Here is a 17,070-nt window from a genome sequence, read left to right as displayed (position 1 = left end):
TGATTGCAGTGAGTGGATTTCCTCTGAGAGCGAGCTCTGGTGTTTGTGGGAGCTGCAGACTGCTGAGAGCCAGTGGCTCCTGGGCTGCAGAGAGTCTGTGAAGCTTCATTGGCCCAGGAGGATGAGGCCATCTCCTGAATAGGTTCGGGCTGTCCAGGTTTCCAGCACGGGGTGTTTCTGCCCTTCCTTCGAGCCTGGGGAGAGTTTGGAGGTGGAAGGGTCTGCAGAGAAGGAAGGTAGGGCAGCATGGGACTTGGAAGTGCATTTGGGCTTCAGAACCCTCTGTCTTCATGGTGGTGAGAGATGGGGCTGGATCTTCAAAGGATGTCTTTGGGGAAGCTTTGAAAGGCCTCTCTCAGGTGGCAGAGACACACTCAGAGCCCGGGAGGTGGAATGAGGGGTGGGAGATTGCACTTGAAAGCTTGGGTGATTTGGGAATCCTTGTGTGACTTCTCAGAGTGGGGTGGATGTAGGAGGTAGCGTGACCGTGGAGCTGATGAGGAAACTGCCACAAACTGGAGGCTTTGTGAGGGCTTCTGAGCAAATAAAAATAAAGGTCAAGGGAATTAGGTCAGAAATGCCTTGAAGGCCAAAAGTAGTTTTCCACTGTTACCTATTTTTAATTGCGCAGTGTGTGACTTGTGTGTGAGCTCAGTGTGTTAAAAGAAAACCTCATGACCTCCTTTTGGTAAAGGAATAGTCCAGGGAAGTGCCACCTCTCCCCACCTGCCTGTCTCAGACTGGGCCCTGAGTGATGCTCTGCCCCTCAGAAGCCTTATTTTTCCCCAATTACGTTTGATCTCCTGCCAGCTTGTGTCCTAGACACTTCCCAGGATGTTTGGGGATGGTCGTAGCTCCAGGGCCGCTGAGCTGCTGTCAGAGGAGCTGTTGAGGTCTTGGATCAGGGAGGATGTTTTCATGGGAGAAAGCAACACAGGACCCCAGTTTGTGCCCCAAGAAGACCTGGGTCATTGGAAACTCTATCCAGGGGGTTGTCCTGCAGGACTCTCTGGGGTGTAAGGGTGGAATTACTGTCTGCTGATGGAGGTTGAGTTGAGGGTCGCTCATCTCGGGCTGGCAGCCCCCGCTAAACGCGCAGCGTTGCAGGTCAGCCGTGGAGGAACGTCTGCCCTTGCGCTCTACGGGGAGCTGGCCAACGCAAGGAGTTTTGGTGCTGGTGAGGGCACTCGCCCCAGGCTCTGTCTGTGTGCAGCCAGGAACGGCCAGGACTGCGTTTCCTTTCCAGTTGTGTTTGAATTGAGCCGGGTGACGATCGCCGTGTGGTTTCTACCCCGCGGCCTCGATGTGCTGCATACGGAGCCGTCTGCTTCCCCCCTCCCTGAGTTGTCAGCTGCTGGTTCCTCGTGGCTGTGGGACTGGAGCGTGAAGGGGGACAGCAGTGCACCCGCTCGGAAGTTCTGCTCCCTTCCCATCTCTGGCTTGTCATCCTTCAACTCCGGGATGATTTTGGCAACTACTCCCAAGTGAGGGAGAGATTAACTGTGTCAGAGCTCTGAGGAGAAGGGGAAACGGAAAAAACCAGGTGGTTCAGGGCCAGGCTGAAGGGTTTGGGCTCAGAGGTGCCAGTCCTGACGTCTTCATCAGGGGATGTTAGGCTTCCTTTCTCATGGTCTCTGTATTTCTGCTCCTACCCACTGATTTCACTGGGATGCTGTGGTGCCTGAATCCCGGAGCCCTGGGATCCTCTGGTGGAGGCGGGGTGGGGAGCAGAGGGGATGTGGTTGTTCCTTACACCTGTGGGTCTGAAAGGGAAGAGAAGACAGTGATGCTGGGAACCTGCAGCCCAGACCAGGGAGCTGCTGCCCTGCCTGGTGATGCGCTGCCCTGGTGCTTCTCATCCTCCTCTGCCTCCCCTGAGCATCCTGGGGGTAGGAGAAGCCAGTTGAGGATGGAGGTGGATTCCCCATCAGTTGTGGGAGCAGCTTTGAGCTAGGTCGCTCTCCTGAGGGCTGCTCACTTGTGTAAGAGCCCAGGATGCAAGATCACCTTTCCCGCCTCCTCTCCCGCAGCATCCCCGACCAGAGTGCCAAGGTGCAAGGAGAATCCCTGCTTTTCTCCGACGGGATCTTCAGCATTGAGCCAGCGGTAAGTGACAGCTTTGAAAGCTCCCTTTCTCTTCTTCCTCCTCCTCTTCCTCCCTGAATGAGGTCACTCAGCAGATCCCTGCTTGATGTGCTTGGAGGAAACATTGGGTTTCTGGTGGGGCCGGGAGAGCTGGTGGCAAAAAGCGTTTCCCAACTCGTGATGGGCACCGAGAGCCTAAAGCTGGGCTTTGCTCCCAGGGCTATAAATGAAGAGCTGCCTAAGTGTCCTGAGCACGTTCAGAGGGATGTAGCCTTATATGTAAAGGCACACCTTGCACAGGGTTAACGCAGGGTGTGGGACCGTGTCAGTTGGGATGCTGACCCGAAGAGCGAAGCGCTCCTCTGTGGGAAGGAGGGCAAATTCAGCCCCTGTTTAATCACAGAAATACCAGTCCTCACCTACCCTGGGCTTGTGCCAGCCCTGAACCTCTGTTCTGGTGCCATCAGGAGCTTGCACGTGAGACCAGCAGGTTCAGGCAGGCTTTTTGACCTCTGTCACACCTAGGTACAGCAGCGTGCTTAGTTATCTTGCTCTTCCATTTAAGCGAGCCAAAGCTCGTGGTTTAATCCCCCCCGAGCCCCAACTCCGAGGGTGTGCCTGGTCTGGCATGAGAAAAGGTGAAGCTGCTTTGTTTTAGGGAGGGGGATGGTGTTTTCTTATCACCCGTGTAAGGTTGGGAGTCACCAATGCAGAGCTGCAGTTTCACACCAGTGCAGCTGGGGGCAGCATGATGTGACCAAGAGATCATGTCAGAGCAGTAGGGAGCTTGTAGAGAGTGGGACCTGATCAGCCGGGCGTTTGGAGCATCCTGCGCTGCACCAGAGCTGGTTGTGGGGTGTCACCCAGGGCTCCTGCTTAGTGACAGTAGGACTAGGCCTCCACAACGGGCTTAACGCGCTCCTGAGGGGCATTAAGGTGAGGCCCAGAAATCCATCTGCCCACAGAACCGAGTCCTGGTACTTCCCATAGTGACGAGTGGATGTGAAGAGTAGCCAGGTCCTTTGGAGTGGACACCTCTCCTAGACATCTGCACTGATGTTACGGAGTTTGCTCCAGGGCTGACTACAAGTGGGCTACTACCTGATTGTCCCCCCTTGTGTCTCTGCCAGCATCAGCAACCTTTTGATTTCCATGAATTCTGTTCTTTATGGAACAATCAATTTTGCTCCAGAGTTTTGCTCGTGTCTGTCTGCTCCCCCGACATGGGGCTGTCTGGATGTCAAACCATAGTAAAGATTTTCTCCTTTATCAACTGGAGAATCTAAAATTCCACTGACTTCCATTAGCCTTCTCTCTGGTGATGAGCCTTTAGCTCAGGCAGAGACACTTCTTGCTACCTGAATGTGCTGGAGAGGCTCCCTAAAAGCTGGGATAGACCTTTCAGGCCAAAAGTGGCTTCTCTCTTCCCACCTGTCGCCCATGGTGCCTGAGAGCACCCTGCAGAAATAATCAACCCCTTGTGACAAGTGGCTAGAGGAAATCCTTGCTTGCAGGAGTTAGGAAGCTGATGGAGGGCTGGTAGTCTGGGAAAGGCTTTGTGGGGTTTGGGCAGGCATCTAGGGAAGAACAACCCCAGGTAGCAGTATAGGTTTGGGACTGGCCTGTTGAGGAGCTGCGTAGGTGAGAGGGACCTGGGGGTCCTGGGGGACAGCAATATGAGCATGACCAGCAATGTGCCCTCGTGGCTAAGAAGGCCAATGGCATCCTGGGGTGTATTAGAAGGGGGGTGGTTAGGAGGTCAAGAGAGGTCCTTCTCTCCCTCTACTCTGCCCTGGTGATACCATGCCTGGAATGTTGTGTCCAGTTCTGGGCTCCTCAGCTCAAGAAGGAGATAGAACTCCTTGGAAGAGCCCAGCACAGGGCTACAGAGATGATGAAGTGGAACCCCTTCCTTATGAGGAGAGGCTGAGGAAGCTGGGCCTCTGTAGCCTGGAGAAGAGGAGACTGAGGGGTGACCTCATTAGTGTCTATAAATATGCAAAGGGCGAGAGTCAGGAGGCTGGAGCCAGGCTCTGCTCAGGGATGGCAGTGACAGGACAAGGGGCAGCGGGTGCAGCTGGAGCAGAGGAAGTTCCATGGGAATGTCAGGAGGAACTTTGTCACTGTGAGGGTGATGGAGCCCTGGGACAGGCTGCCCAGAGAGGCTGGGGAGTCTCCTTCTCTAGAGACACTGAAGCCCCCCTGGATGCGTTCCTGTGGGATTGACTCTGGGTGAGCCTGCTCTGGCAGGGGGTGGGACTGGATGAGCTTTCGAGGTCCCTTCCAGCTCCTGACGGTCTGTGAGTCCGTGACTGGCCGGCACCTCTGAAGCGATCCTGCTGGACTCGCTGGAGTGTGAGCCGGGCTGGTTGCTCCGTTATAGCCCAAATTTAACAAAATGCCTCTCCCAGGTGCCAGTAAAGGTCAGGGACTGGGAAAGTTTTTCATAGCTGCTTCCAAACTCCCTTATAAATATTGTTGATCAGTGTTACTGGCTCTTTGCTCTTCCCTGGTGCTCTGAATATCGGCTCGTGGGGCCACGGATGGAACGAAGGGATGTGACGTTTGAAGATAAATGGTTTGCTGTCTGCTTCTGTTTTAGGAGGGAGAGATTTGGCCAAATTGTTCGGCTGAAATCAGTGTGACCTTTAAGCCTCGAGAAGCCAGAGTCTATCAACAAAAGTTCTACTGCGACATCTCAGGTACGGCTCCTCTCCCCTCCTGCTCTTTCCCGTGGTGGGGAGGAGCCTGGCTGAGGTATCATGGTGGGAATTTGGGGAGTTGCTTCTCCCTAGACATCCTAAAGCCCTGTGGTGGTTAGATGCTGCTGCAGGTGGCGAGCCCTGGAGCACCCAGGTGTGGAGCTGTATGTTGGGTGCAGGTGGTGCTGAGCTGCATCAGTATAAACAGCAGATTTTTGTCTTGGGTTGTGTTTTCCTGAGCTTTACACCTTCCTTGAGTGGATTTCAAAGCTCATCTTAGCACATGGGACGAGATTCAGAGGTGGCGTTGGAAACTCAGCATCACCCCAAATCCTGTGTTCAGTTTGGGCACCTGACTCCAAGAAGGACATGGAGGTCCTGGAGCATGTCTAGAGAAGGGCAGTGGGGCTGGGGAAGGGGCTGGAGGGCAAATCCTCTGAGGAGCGGCTGAGGGAGCTGGGGGCGTTCAGCCTGGAGAAGAGGAGGCTGAGGGGAGACGTTATTGCTCTCTCTAGCTCCCTGAAAGGAGGCTGTGGGGAGCTGGGGCTCAGCCTCTTCTCACAGCTAAGTAGCGACAGGACGAGAGGGAATGGCTGCAAGTTGTGCCAGGGGAGGTTCGGGTTAGAAAGGAGGAGAAATTTCTTCTCCGAAAGAGCGGTTGGGCATTGGAAGGGGCTGCCCAGGGAGGTGGTGGAGTCACCGTCCCTCAGGAAAGGTTGGATGAGGTCCTTAGGGACATGGTTTAGTGAGTAATAGAGGTGGTGGGGGGATGGTTGGGCTGGATGATCTTGGAGGTGTTTTCCAGCCTTAATGATTGTGTGATTGTTTCAGGGTGCAAAGTGATGGCTCAATTAGAAAGCAGCCCAAGGAGTTGGTCAGAAAGGAGAAAGCAGCCCAAAGGCATATCTGCCAAGGGAAGGGTCCTGTACCTTTCCCTGTATCTTCCTGGGCTGATCCTTGCCAGCCCCAAGTCAGAGGCTAGAGCCTGAAAAATTCGGGATCAGAGGGAATTGATGTTCTGACATTGAATTCTCTCCCCAGGCCGTGAGACCAGGCTGCCCCTGTGCATCCAAGGGGAAGGCATAGGGCCTCGGCTGCGCTCCAGCTTTGAGCATCTGGACATCGGGGATGTCTTCATGGGAGCGGCACACAAGTACGAGGTGAGCTGTGAGAGCTAGCAGGGCTTGGGCTGGAGCCTGGTGGCTCCTTGTGGGATTTCTGGCAGCTCAGCAGTTGTGAGCAGGGCAGCTCTGTGCCAGCTGGACAAAGGCAGAGGTTCTATGGAGTTATCACCGCTTTGCCTGGAAAAAACCCAAAGGCAGAACTTGTCCCGTTGTATTTCCTTTGACTTCTGCCTTCCAGGTGTTCATTGTTGAATTAGAAAGCAAATGGGTCCTCTCTAAAGGAAATGTCCTGCATTTCCATTTTGCCTTCTGCTGCTGCAGGTGGTGCTGTTTAACAAAGGACTCATCCGAGCTGTCTTCAGCTTGGTTCCTCCAGCTACAGCTCTGGGCTCCTGCTTCACCTTTCTCCCCAGCGAGGGGGAGATTTTGCCAGACAATCTCCAGGTCATCCAGATCTCCTTCAGTTCCACCATCCTGGGGCAGTTCACAGAAGAATTCAAGTTCAATGTGAATGGATCCCCAGATCCCGTGACCTTGACTATCAGGTGAGTGGGGAGGTTACAGGAGCTTGGTGGGCACATCTGGAGTTCTCTCTGGGTAGTCATCTCCCACGTGCCTCATTTTCTGGCGAAGCAGAGAGAAAAAGGTGTTGTGGGAGGTCTTGGCGTGGGGATGCTGGTTTAAGAGCTGAGACCCTTTAACCTTGGCTCCAGTTTGAACCTTGCAACCCAGGAGTGATGACCTTCCTTCCTTCCTACACCCTCAATATACCCTGTTTAACTCTGAAAGACTTGGGTGCCTGTGGGAAGCACCTTGGCCTTCTTGGTGGAGCTTTCCAGGACACTCTTGGCACGGAGTTTGGCAGCAACAGGTTCCTATCGTGACCCTTTAACACCCCAGTGTGATGATCCTGGGGCTCTAAGTGACTACCCATGTTGGGAAAAGTTTAACTGGAGCTTGTACAGGAAAGGTGTGGAGATGCCTGCTGCCCAGGGTGGGTACCAGGAGCTGGTAGCTCCTTCCCCCTTGGGTTGCGGCAGGCGTGTGATGGGCTGTAGATGGGTCTGGGATGGGTCTGTGATGTCCCACGTGAAGGCACAGCAAGGCCAAAAGCACTTTGGAGACCCTTGAGCAACAGGCCAGCCTGGGTGATTTTGTGTTTTATAATCCTGTGTTAAGAATCCACCCAACCTGGGTAGCAGCAGGCTCAGTGTCATCCCTCGCACTCCTGTGTTGGGACAGGGTGTCCTCCCAGCTCCTGTGCAGCGAGTGCTGTGCTGCCTCCTTCCTGCAGCTGGAAAAGCGCCGATGCAGGAGCCTGGGAGCTCTCTGCAGCAAGAACTCAGGCATCATCCCGTGGGCCAGTGCTGGTGCAGAAGAGAATCTGCACCGAGCTGAGGGGGGAAAGAGAAAAGGCTGCTAAGAGAGTCAAAGCTCCTTTCTCAGGCTCTCAGCAGTGGATAAACTTGTCCCAGTGGGTCATAACCATGGGCTGGTGGGATAGTGTGGCGTAGGCAGGCAAGCTGTGGGGCTGGCTGTGCCTTCTCGGCCAGCAGCCTCCTGCTAGATCAAGGTAGCCACGAAATGAAAGGAATCTGCAGTGGGTTTTGCCGGTGAGGCAAGAGAAACAGGTAAAAACAGAACAAGAAGTTTATTGCTTGAAGAGAGAGCGGGGAGTCGGTGTGACCAACTGGAGCTTCAAGACACCCACCCATCCGCTTGAGCTGAGCGCCCCACTCCTCGGGAGGCTTTGAGCGCTGGATTTAGTCCCATGCGGAGAACAACTCCCAGTTGGATGTGAGCTAACTGGTGGGACACTGGGCTATGAAGAAGGGAACGAGGATGAGTGTTTGAGCAGTTCTTTGTTATCCTTCCCACTCAGCAAGAACCCCCAAGTCCACTAATGCTGCCATAAGATGTGATCGTTCCCAAAACATCCGCGTTTCCCCCCAGTCCTTGCAAGCTGCACTGTTACCGGCTGTGGGGCACAGAGCTCTGGGTTGGCTCCTTGCCTGGACCTTCTGGGCAGCTGCTTGGGTTTGACTCGAGCCTGGATACCAGCGCGCTCAGGAGGAATGGGAGCCTCCTGTCAAGGCTCGTCCTTGGCACTTTCCCAGTGTGATCCCCACTCATTACCTGGCAAGTGCTGTGATGGATAGCAGGTCTGTGCCCTTCCCTCCATCCCAAGTAAGCTCTTAGGGTTTGTGAGGTTGAGTCTGACCCTCTGAAGTCCTTGTGGAGGAACTTCAGCAGCAGCAGGGATCTCCTGTTGATGGAACTCTGAGAGTTGAGGAAACTCCTGCCAGGTGCCCAAATCGTAGGTGACTGTTCTTTAAATGGGATCCAAACCCAGGGCCTTGAGTGCTTGTTTCTTTGGTGCTTAGAAAGGGATGTTGGAAGTGGGACACCACGGATGAAGGCGGGTCCCTCCTGCGGGATGCTGGGCTCTGTTCGTGTGCGGGACGGGACTAAAGCTGGAAGGCACCATTCGCTGTGCTCCCCGATTTAACTAAGAGGCGGAGCTGGGCTCGGGTGGCATCAGCCATGAGGTGAATTCATGAATGGTGTGTGGCTCCAAGGGCCGATTTCAGGCAGTGATGGCGAGTTTCAGAGTTTGGAGCTGATTTTAGGGACAGGAGAGGAGGTGTGGTAGGTTCAGGGCCCCGTGTTTGGTTTAAGATGTGTTGTTCTTGGCTGTGTCAGCAGTGAGAAGCTGATACATTCCTGTGTAGAATTGTTGCTGATCTTGTTGTGGTCAGTGGGTGTCTGTGCGCTCCCCAGGATTCTGATAATTGTGTGGATCCAGATCTCCTGAGAAGACGCTCATACACTCAATGGAAACGCTGGCTCCAGCTGAGAAGAAGGGAACCTGAGGGGGGTTACTCCATTGAGTCCACTTTTGTGTGGGCATCTCTACCCATGCGTTACAGATGGGGAAACTGAGTCACGGAGCCATCGCTTGTTTGGGGCCCCTCATTGAGCCAACTTGGGGGCATAGCTTTGCCCTATCCTGCCTGACACTGTGCCCTAAGCCCCATCTGATAGCTGCTGGCCACCTCCTGTCCCCATGGACGAGGGCAAGGGTGTGAGGGGCTGGTTTGAAACCCACCGTGGTTCTGACACCGGCTCTTACCCGCCCGAGCAGCAGGGAGAGCTGAAAGCTCTGCAGTTCTCTAACTCAGCCAGTGCCTTGTCTGTCTGTCCTCACAGTGGCTGCGTCATTGGACCAACGTTCCACTTCGATGTGCCTTCCCTCTGCTTCGGTGACGTCTCCTTCGGTGAGTGCGCCCTGGGCTTGGACCGCGGGCCGAGAGGTCCATGCGTTACCGAAACGGGGCGCTTGGAACCTCAGAGCACCCAGAATGTGTGTTCCTCTGCAGCAGCAGCCTTCAGGGTGTTCAAAGCAGGACTGATACCCTTGGCAGCAGCATGGCCATGAGGGTATCAGTCCCTGAAAGGCCCTGGGAATGGGAGATGGGGAAAAAAGGGTGATGCTGGCGGGGGAAAGAAGGGTGATGCCTGGGAGGGGGAGAAGAGCGACGCTGGGGTGGGGGGAAAAGGGAGACGTTGGAGGGGGAGAAGGGTGATGGAGCTGTGAACCAGCCTGGAGCTGCTCTGGATAAATGTTGGGAGGACAGGAGCCATTCAGTCCCCTGACCCTTAGTGTGAAATGTTAATTAGTGCTGGGAGGGCACCTTGTTATTGCCTACCCCATAATAAGCCCAAGCCATAGCTCTGCGCAGAGCTCCTTCCCTGTGTCCCCCCACCCCGAAAGCCCAGTTCTGCTGTGCCAGCAGCGCTGGTGGCTGAGCATCCAGAGCTCCACTGAAATGCAGGTTCTGCTTCTCCATCTCTGCCTCACAAAAGGCTTTTTACTGAGATGAGCTGAAGTTTTTAATGGGAAATCAATTGTGGATTGATGGAAGGGCCATTATCGTGATGGGCCAGCCAAACCAGATGTCTTCTCCTTGGCTGGTCTCCTGCCTCTGCAGAACATCCCCACTGAGTAGGGTTATGCCACTGGTAGGGCAGGGAAAGCTGGTGTCAGAGCTTTCTGAGCAGTAATCAGATGTCCCCGTTCGTTAGGGAAGGTGAGACACGGCTTCTGCTGATTTCTCAGCCAGTGTCAGGCTCAGCTCCTGCCAAGTGGGCTGCAAAACTTCATGTGCTCCATCTGGTCGCCCTGAAACAGGAGATGCCGTAAGGATCCAGCTAACAAAACTGCATCAGAGGGCTTTGCATCGGGCTGTAGCTCCCCATTTCATCCATCCCTGCTTTTACTGCAGCTTCTCCTTGGTGCCAACCTGCTCTTCCGTATTGCAAACCACGGGGGGTGTTCATGGGGAGTTTTATGGATCCGATTCTCAGAGTAAATGCTCTGTCTGGCTGCTCGCTCCTATGAGAGATGTAACTGGTGCCGGTGTCGGGGCAGCTGAGAGAGAAAAACTGATGGCTTTGGGCATCAGAGCTGCCAAGGAGGGATCTCCATCACCACCCTGGCACAGAGCGTCCATGCCATTAATTCCTTGCTGGGCTTCTCAATTAGCTGCAGTTCAGATTGAAGAGAGCCAAACTCCAGGCGCAGTTTTACCGTGAGGGGCTGTTCACCCCAGGAATGGTGGGATAACGGGGGCATAAATCCCTCTGTGTGTCTCTTCCCCAGGCTTCCCTCACACCTTGTCGTGTCGCCTCAAAAACACCTCCTTGGTGCCCATGACTTTCCACCTTCGCATCCCCGGGGACGGCTCAGGAAGGCCCAGCGTTACCAGTGCTGCTTGGCTGTTGAACGACGATCCTGAGCCCTGGAGATGGGGAGTTGAAGGTTCCATCAGGCCGGCCGAATTTACCATCGAGCCTTGCAGCGGGACCATCCGCGCCCTGGGATCCAGGAATATCAAGGTGTGGGGAGAATCCGTCCGGCCGTGCTTCAGCAGATGGAGCTGAAGCTTCACTGGTGGGGAGGGTCCGGGGGGGCTTTAGTGATGGGAGGGAGATAGATGCACTTCTGTTGTCTGGGTTGGTCTGGGGTGTTTGTGAAGGGGCATCGGTTTGTTTCCAGAACCATCCGCTGAGCATCCTGTGCCCTACGGTCAGGCGCGGAAGCCACGTGTGTGCTTGAGCGCTGCGTGGAGCTGTGGCTTTGGCTTAACTGTGGGCAGAGGAAGGATGAGGACAGCGGGTGGCCGTTAGAGAGATGCCCTTGTGTAAAGCAGTTTGCTTTTCTTCCCGGACTTGTTTCCCCTCTCCCGGTGAACAAAGGAGCTGCATTCACTGCAGCCATCCCTAGGGGGGGCTGAAGCAGCTCTGCCAGGCGTGACCTGCACCCAACTTCTGGGGCTCTTTGCGTTTGGCCCTGGCTGTAAAGCTGAACTCGCTGGGTTTGAGGCAGCGCATTGCCCCGGGATTTATGCTGTTGTAGCTGAGATTAGAACCGAGATTAATTTTAATACAGTGGTGAGCAGAGCAGTTGTCTGATTAGGCTTTAATTCATCTTACACACACCCTGTTAACCACACGGGGTGTTGAACCAAGCAGATGCTGTCAGGAGACCTTTAGTGCTCTCAGACTCTGCTCTCCACATGGACCAGCACAAGGATTAGGGGAAAATCCTTCTCCTTACCATGGAAGGAGAATCAGGGGACGCCACACACGGAACGATAGTTTTTGGGTTTGGTGAAGGTCTTTGACGGTCTTCTCTGTCACCAGGTCACCCTGTGCTCCAACACCGTGAAGAAGTACAGGCTGGCGCTGGTGGTGGATGTGGACGGTGTCGGCAAGGAAGTGCTGGGGCTGCTCCTCACAGCCAGGTATCGGCGCTTTCCTTCGCGGCGTGTCCTCTCTCCTGGTGCCGGAAAAATAACAGCAAGATCTTCCGAAGGAGAAACAGAGTCCTTGATGCTGAGGAGAGCTCAGGTTTTGCTGCTTCCCTCTGGTCCTTTTGAGCAGGAATGTTCTCACACTTAAGCCGGAAGTCATTCCTGCTGCAGCCAGGCTGGATCCCGCTGTGCTGTGGGTGTCGGTGTCATACCAGTAGGATGCAGCTCACTGGTGCTTTTCCGGCGTCCGGTCAGTGCCTGGGCTGTGATTTTCTTTTTAACAACCACCCACTGCGTAAGGCAGGGGCTGGCTCGGACCTTCCGTCGCCGGGGCAAGCAGTTGAGGCTCTTCAGGCCCCTTTTCTGGAGAGGAGGGAGTAGTTTCTGCTGAGATACTGGGCCATACTGCACCAATCCTTGGTGGGAAGGTTCCTCCAGAGCTCAGGGCTTGCTGTGGGACCATCAGGAGGGCCTTTGCAGACCTCCTGGGGCCAGGGTTCCCCTCAGACAGCTCTTGGACAGGGCACGGCACTCTGCCAGAGCACTTGGCCGTGCTGGCAAGGTGCTGCAGTGCAGAGACCGTGAGTTTGCTCCTCCTTCCCAAGAGGTGGACGATATGTGAGATAGGGAGCCTGCTTTGGCAGGGGGCTTGGACCCGATGATCTCTTGAGGTCCCTTCCAACCCCTAAGATTCTGTGATTCTGTGTGATTCTGTGAATCAAAGGGAATACAGGAAGCTGAAGGCGATTTATTGCTGTTGGGGTAATACATGTCTGTCTGACAGTGACAAATGTGTTCCGCTCCACTGTGCCCTATTCAAGGAGGAAACAAATTCTACGTTCTCTCAGTATCTCTAATTCCCTCTGGGACATCTCTTTGCCTAGATGCATCGCTCCTCGGCTGGAAGTGCTGGACCCCACTGTGACATTTGGCCGGTGCTTCCTAAACTTCCCATACAAGCAGCCACTGACCCTGGTGAACAAGAGCCACGTTCCAGGCTGCTACAGGCTCCTTCCTGAGGTTTGACATCGCATCTGCCCTCAACAATTATCCAAGGGTTTATTAAGGGGATGGAAAATAATAACAAAGGGGTGGGGTAAGACCTTGCTGGTTTATATTCAGATGGGTTCTTGTTTTCAGCAAACCTTTGGGTGTAGAAGAACCCCCTCCTCCCGAATATAGACTTTGGGAAGAGGTTTGTATTCTAGCCTTTAGGTTGATTTTATGGTGGGTGGTGAGAAGCTGCTGTGAGGAGGCTGCTGGCATGGGAGTGTGTGTGTGTGGGTGCAGCAGCTTTTGGACCCCCTTGGGATGCGAAGCCCATCCCGGTCTCCCAGCTGGGTTCTGATGGTAGATGTTAAGGAGTGCAGGTTTCGTCGGAGGTCGCTCTGAAGTTGGGTTTGATTCTGTCTCTTACAGAAGCACAAGCAGGGTGATGCTGTGCTGTACTCCAGCCCCATGCCCTCTGGGATCATCATGCCTTACAGCTCTGTCAGTATCCCGTTGGTGCTGGAAGCCCAGAAGTTGGGACATCAGTCTGCTTCTGCTGTGCTCGCTGTGCTTGGGAACAAGAACTCCCCACTGGTGAGTCCTCGAGGTTCCTAATTCCAGGGATCCTTCCCGGGGCTGCAGTACGCAGCCAGGGTGGACAAAGAAAGGGGTTCATGGTACAAGCAACATCCAAGGTCTAGAGGAGAGGAAGGCTGGTGGGACTTCTTGGCAGGTGACAGTCTGAGAGTCCGATGTGGCACATAATTACAGATAGGAGAGATGGGATAACGAGCGCAGTCTGCAACCCAGCATGGTCCCTGGAGCTCAGACTCTGCTGCGTGATTAGGTGAGCAGGAGCTGCTGCTTCAGAGCAGGAACTTTTGTTCAGGAGGGCACTGGGACACCCTGTGTGAGAAACCACGCTGAGAGCTTGGCCCATCACGTCGAGAAGTATCCGTCATATCTCTGCGTAAAGCCCTGTGCATCTCCACACCCCTGGCATCTGCAAGGCAGGGACTCTTCCTTTTTCCAGCACAGGCTTGGAAATGGTGAAGCATTCCTGATGATGTTTCTGGAGCCTCCTGAAAGATGCTGTTAGCGTTCAGGCATCCACAGCAGCAGCAGTGACAGCAAGATGTAGGCAGGAGAATGCCTTGTGTAGTGTCCTGGCTTCATCTAGCTGAAATCTAGAACAAATGTAGTTAATTAAATTTTAGTTTAGAATGATATTAACTTTGGAAGCGGCTGTTTCAGGATGTCTTGCCATCTCTCTGAGCATGAAGTAGGATGCCACAGGAACCTTAAGCTTTCTGTACCCGAAAGGGAGGCTGGCCTTTTGAAAGCAGGCTGGGGATTGAAACTGTCATTAAAACAGATGGAAACAATGCTGCTCAATCCCTGGATGCCAGGGAACATCTCAAGCCTGGCCTTTGTGGCTGTGCTGATAGGAGAGACAGGCAAGCCTGAAGCGGGACAAACCAGTTGCTTGGGCGTAGACGGGGCGTTTCCCTGGAGAAGGGGGATTTCTGCCCTCGAGAACCAGCCTGCTGTTTAACTGCAGGTTCCTTGCAACGCTTTTCCCCTTGAGCTAACGGCTTCTGGGTTCAAAGCTTCACCTTGCCTAAAGTATTTGCCTTTGGAAGTGAACGTCATCTTCATTTTCCTTGTGCTTCAGCTGGAGGAGCCCAGCTCTCCCTGGCAGGGGGTTGAGTGGCTCCACAAGCCCGTGCAGTCGGTCTTTAACATGCAGCATTTGCGCTCCCTTGCCGCGAGCGCCGGTAGAGGCTTCCCTGGGTGTACTGAGCGCAGGGGTGGGAGTTTCTAGCCGTGGGGCGGCATTCTCCCTGTTTCCTATAGCCTAAGCACAGTGGTGGATTCATCTGAAGGTTTCTGGGCTAGCAGAGCATCAACTTGCACATGCTACACTGGTGGCAAATCCTCCCCGTAGGGATCCTGTGACGCCAGCCTGACCCCGGGGGAATGGCTGCAGCGCGTCACGATGGAGCAGAGCGCGAGCTGGCTCTGAAGTCACCCCGTCAGCGCGGATACCGAGTCTGCGGCCGCACCTTGCATTGCGTTGAGTCCCTCTGGGTGTCTGTCGCTTGGTGTTGGGCTTGCAGCGGCTGCGTGCCAGCTTTGGTGTGGCGTATTCTGTCATCCTCTGTGGGAAGGAGCTGGTAAAACCCAGACCTGGGGTTACTGGTGGTCACTCGGACCGCGGCCGTCTGCCAGGGACAGATGCTCTTCTTTCCTAAAGGATCTACCGTGACGTTATGGTACCCAGAAGCAAAGGCAGAGTGGTGCTGGGGGGTGTACGTGCAGCAGTATTACCCAGAGCAAAGCTCCTCGCCTTTCATGGCTGTCACATTGTCTGTCACGCTGTTGAACAGGGTTTTTCTTTCCCCCTTTATGAAGACAGCAGATGAAGAGTTTTGTTGGGCTTTTTAATAAGCCTTCTCCTTGGTGAGGATTCATTGTGTTAGTGCACGTTCCCTCGTTAAAAGCAGCTAGCCTGAGCATCTTCCAGATGTTACTGTGTCCACCTCCAGAGGGCTCTGCCCTGCCTTTGCTGCTTCCACCCCACTGCCACGGGGAAGCCAAGGCAGCTGGTGAGACACAGCTCTTCCCTCCAGCTCCTTCTTCCTGGCAGCTCTGGGCAAGCATCAGCAAGACCTCAGCTTTCCCTACCTCCCTCCTCCTAGAGCGATGAAACATCTATCATCACACAGCTTCAGCTTCCCATTTTTGAGGTACCAGCCTTGGTACGTGGTTTGTTGGGGTTTTTTTGGCTCTTGCACAGTGCCCTGTTAAGAGACGAGCGTTTACAGACGCTGCTCCTTCTGCCTGAACTGGACTAGTGATTCTGACAGCTGTCAGTGTCTTTTCCTCGAGTGGGCCATCGTTAAAGGTTTTCCATCAGGGAGTCTGGTTTCTCCTGTGGTTAAATCCCACTCCGTGCCCTCCGGTGAATCGCACAGCGATTGTCAGTGCTGGGAGTTCTGTGCCTTCAGGTTCTGTTGAAGGGTTGAGGTGTTCTTAGGAGCCGGGCTTGTTCAGCCTGGAGAAGAGAAGGCTTTGAGGGGACTTCATTGCAGCCTTCCTGTCCCTGAAGGGAGCAGAGGAACAGGAGGGAATCAGCTGTTCCAAAGGGCAGATACTGTCAGGACAAGGGGGATGGAGTGAAGCTGAAGGAGAGAAGGTTTAAATTAGATATTAGGGGGAAGTTTTTTAATGAGAGAGTGGTGAGGGGCTGGAACAGGCTGTCCAGAGAAGGGGTGGGTGCCCCATCCTTGGGGGTGTTCAAGGCCAGGTTGGATGGGGCCCTGGGCAACCTTATGTAGCTCCAGGCGTGGAGGTTGTTGGCCCTGCCTGTGGCAGGGTGTTGGAGCTCTCTGGTCCTTGAGGTCCCTTCCAATCCAGACTGTTCTATGATTCGGAACTGGTGAAGTCCAAGCAGAGGAGATGAAGTTCCCTGGTTTTTAGCGCTGTGAGAAGGTGTCTCAGCACAGGAAACCGTGTTCCTCCTCCTACCATGGTCTCTACAAGAAGAAAACTTGGAGGGTCTCAGACTCTGGAGAGAAAAACAATCCTGCTTGAGGGACAGAATGAATAATGAATCTCTTGTTCCTGTAGTACTGGGAGTGCACAGAGGCAGCACCGAGAGGAAGCCAATGGCCGTGATCTCTGCTGCCAAGAGCCTGCTTTGCTGGGGGCTCGCGCGGGTTTTCAGGGGGCAGCTTTGTGGGGGATGCGGAAGAAGTTACCAGCCAAGTACAGCTGTCTGGAAGTCCTAGAGGACAGTTTGGGGCAAGATCCAGTGGGAAAAGGAGCAGGAGCAAGAAAAGGAGCAGGAGCAGGCATGGGGTGGAGGAAGGAGAGCTGAGCAAGGGGGAAAATCAAGTGTGGGGAGCTGATTTTCCTTATCCCCCAGTAACAGGGGCCTGTGGCTTCCTGATGGGATCACTGTAGATCCCACACTTGCTCCAGGCCTCCTGCATCGGTGTTACAAGACTGCAAACGTCCAACAGCCATAATCATCCCCCAGTCTAGGAGTGCCCTGAGAGCCATCTCTTCTTTAAACTTTCCCTTGTCTTTGTTTTTTATAATCTTCCCTACCTGGAGCAGACCATCAGCTTGAAGGCCATTGGAGAGGGACCAGTTGTCCACGTGTATCCCAGCAAGATTGATTTTGGCAATATCCACGTTCTGGCAGACGCTTCCCGCACTCTCTACCTTTCCAACCAGAGTGTTATCCCTGCGTCCTTCCGGGCAGAGGTGGTAAGTATCTGTGGGGATATTTCCCAACAGAAATGATGGCTCCATAGCAGCCTGGGACTTGATTTTTGTACGTGA

General features: G+C 54.2%; 1 pseudogene across 1 annotated transcript in view; it reads left to right on the top strand.

The window, feature by feature from the left end:
* The window catches only part of LOC311204748 (hydrocephalus-inducing protein homolog), a 69,478-nt pseudogene that overhangs the window by 8,527 nt on the left and 43,881 nt on the right, over positions 1-17,070 (top strand). The window contains exons 7-18 of the transcript in view: positions 1,108-1,177; positions 1,247-1,484; positions 1,995-2,106; positions 4,688-4,787; positions 5,829-5,947; positions 6,233-6,456; positions 9,122-9,189; positions 10,575-10,810; positions 11,618-11,718; positions 12,612-12,747; positions 14,838-14,894; positions 16,843-16,995. The product of the transcript in view is annotated as a hydrocephalus-inducing protein homolog (transcript). The remainder of the gene's footprint in view (positions 1-1,107; positions 1,178-1,246; positions 1,485-1,994; positions 2,107-4,687; positions 4,788-5,828; positions 5,948-6,232; positions 6,457-9,121; positions 9,190-10,574; positions 10,811-11,617; positions 11,719-12,611; positions 12,748-14,837; positions 14,895-16,842; positions 16,996-17,070) is intronic.

This window comes from Gallinula chloropus, assembly GCF_964237585.1.
Source record: "Gallinula chloropus genome assembly, contig: HAP1_SCAFFOLD_94, whole genome shotgun sequence".
Classification (NCBI taxonomy): Eukaryota; Metazoa; Chordata; class Aves; order Gruiformes; family Rallidae; genus Gallinula; species Gallinula chloropus.
This window is presented reverse-complemented; position numbering and strand designations above follow the sequence as displayed.